The following is a 2,775-nucleotide window of genomic DNA, read 5'->3' as shown; positions in this document are numbered from 1 at the left end:
TCAAAAAGTGTTGGTTTGTATGAGCTTTCATTCCTTATATTTTCTGTTGCTCTAATAAAACATCATGGCCAAGACCACTTACAGAAGTAAGGGCTTATGTGGAATTGTAATACCAGAAGGATGGCAGGCATTGTCGATGAAACATCAGCTCACAACTGGGAACAAAGTGTTGAAACGCTTGAGATTATGGAGGACATTGCATTCAAACAGCCACATCAACCAAATACCTGTGTTACATTTGTTAATTGCCACATAGAAATCAGAGGCCTATCCCTTAGTGGTATTGGTGGGATAGTAAGGAGACCTTCATTTTTACCTTTGGTAATATTGTTTGGATAATATAAGCAATTCATGAACTGCAGATTGTTAATATAGATCAATCTGATAGCTGGTTTTGTAAATCTGCACAGTGCAGAATCACCTGGAAACAGTCTCCATGGGGAACTGTTCCTAAGAAAATCTGAATTTTCTTTTTTGTTTTGATTTAGACAAGAAATCCTGAAACATATAAGAATGGAGATAATAGATTATCTCCATTAATCATTATTTTTTTAACTGCAAATGAAAGATGAGTGTTTCCTAAATATTATTTAAGCTATTGGGATAATGGGAGTGAAGAGGTGGCTCAGTAGTTAAGAGAACTTCTTGCTCTTACCGAAAAAGGAAGTCTAGTTCCCCTAACAATATGGCAACTCACATCTGGAACTCCAATTTCAGGGAACTGAATGTCTCTCTGGACTCTCCAACCTTTTGCATAGCTTTTGATATGAATGAGAGTTGTTATATAAAATGCCTTTTAAAATATATTCTAATATATATTTTTTAATTTTAGTAAAGGTTTAGATACTATTTCAATTGAGGAAATAGATAGATTGTGCTAATAATTTCCATTAATTACAGACCAAACACTCATGTCTATGCTTCATTGTTTGATAATTACATAGAAATAATTAATGGAAAATGAATGGTGTGCTGGGATTAGTTTAGGAGTTGATGGCAGATTTCATAATATACAATAAAGAATATATTAAAGAATATATATTAATATATAATAAAGGCAAACACTCTTCCATTGCTGGTAGGAACGCAACCGTGTACAGTCATTATGAAAATCAATATGATGATTTCTTGGAAAATTGTGGCTCGATCTACTTCAAGATTTAGCTATAGCACTTTTGGATATATACCCAAAGGACACCCCATCCTATCTTGAAGACACTTCCTCAAATGTTTATATTCACTTTATTCATAATAGCCATTATTAGAAACAACATAGATGTCTCTAGATTTTTATTAGGTATTTTCCTCATTTACATTTCCAATGCTATCCCAAAAGTCCCCCATACCCTCCCCCCCCACTCCCCTACCCACCCACTCCCACTTTTTGGCCCTGGCATTCCCCTGTACTGGGGCATATAAAGTTTACAAGTCCAATGGGCCTCTCTTTCCAGTGATGGCCTACTAGGCCATGTTTTGATACATATGCAGCTAGAGACAAGAGCTCCAGGGTACTGGTTAGTTCATAATGTTGTTCCACCTATAGGGTTGCAGATCCCTTTAGCTCCTTGGGTACTTTCTCTAGTTCCTCCATTGGGGGCCCTGTGATCCATCCAATAGCTGACTGTGAACATCCACTTACTTATGTGTTTGCTAGGCCCAGGTATAGTCTCACAAGAGATAGCTATATCTGGGTCCTTTCAGCAAAATCTTGCTAGTGTATGCAATGGTGTCAGCGTTTGGAAGCTGATTATGGGACGGATCCCCGGATATGGCAGTCTCTAGATGGTCCATCCTTTGTTACAGCTCCAAACTTTGTCTCTGTAACTCCTTCCATGGGTGTTCTGTTCCCAGTTCTAAGAAGGGGCAAAGTGTCCACACTTTGGTCTTCTTGAGTCTCATGCGTTTAGCAAATTGTATCTTATATCTTGGGTATCCTAAGTTTCTGAGCTAATATCCACTTATCAGTGAGTACATATCGTATGAGTTCTTTTGTGATTGGGTTACCACACTCAGAATGATGCCCTCCAGGTCCATCCATTTGCCTAGGATTTTCATAAATTCATTCTTTTTAATAGCTGAGTAGTACTCCATAGATGTCTCTAAAGAGAAGACTAAATTTTTTTTTTTAAAAAGGTGTTGGTCTCAACTGTATAAAAGCAATGGCAATAGGAAATTGCAGACAAGTAGAGAGGATTAAAAAATATGTTTTGGGTGAGAAAACCAGACCCAGAAAGACAAATGTAACCACTTCTAAGTAGATACTAGCTTTTGTTTTGTTTTGTTCTGTTTTGTTTTATTTTGTTTTGTGTTGTTTTCTAATATGGAACACTTCATGAATTTGCTTGCCAGCCTTGTGCAGGGGTCATGCTAATCTTCTCTGTATGTTTCCAATTTTAGTATATGTGCTGCCGAAGTGAGCATGATATTAGCTTTTAAGTAAAGGATAATCATGCTACAATCCATAGACCCAGAGAAACTAAGTAGCAAGGTAAGATCTAGGAAATAGAAAAATTTCTCAGGTGGAATTGGAGAGGGATGAGATGGGAATAAGAGGGATCTGGTTTGAGGGAGTGATCAAGGAATAGTGTACTATAAGAGATGACTGAATTCGAAGGCATTATGTTGGGGGGCATTTGAAAGCCTAGTACAGTAGAAACTCCCAGGGTTTTACATGTGTGAACCTACTAAGTACTCCGAGTAGAGGAGGGTATGGAGCTTGAACCAGCCATTTTCCATAGCCAGGCAACTTCCAGTGGTGAGGATGAGACACCAACC

General features: G+C 37.8%; 1 non-coding gene across 1 annotated transcript; it reads right to left on the bottom strand.

Moving 5' to 3' along the window:
* Window positions 1-2,314: 2,314 nt before the first annotated feature.
* On the bottom strand, window positions 2,315-2,421 carry LOC115029529 (U6 spliceosomal RNA). The gene has a single exon (XR_003835090.1). It is a non-coding gene; the product is annotated as a U6 spliceosomal RNA (small nuclear RNA).
* Window positions 2,422-2,775: the final 354 nt, after the last annotated feature.

Source organism: Mus caroli, unplaced genomic scaffold, assembly GCF_978045245.1.
Source record: "Mus caroli unplaced genomic scaffold, Mus_caroli_1 scaffold_16, whole genome shotgun sequence".
NCBI lineage: Eukaryota > Metazoa > Chordata > Mammalia > Rodentia > Muridae > Mus > Mus caroli.
Note: the sequence above shows the minus strand (reverse complement) of the source record. Positions and strands in the feature narration are given on the sequence as shown.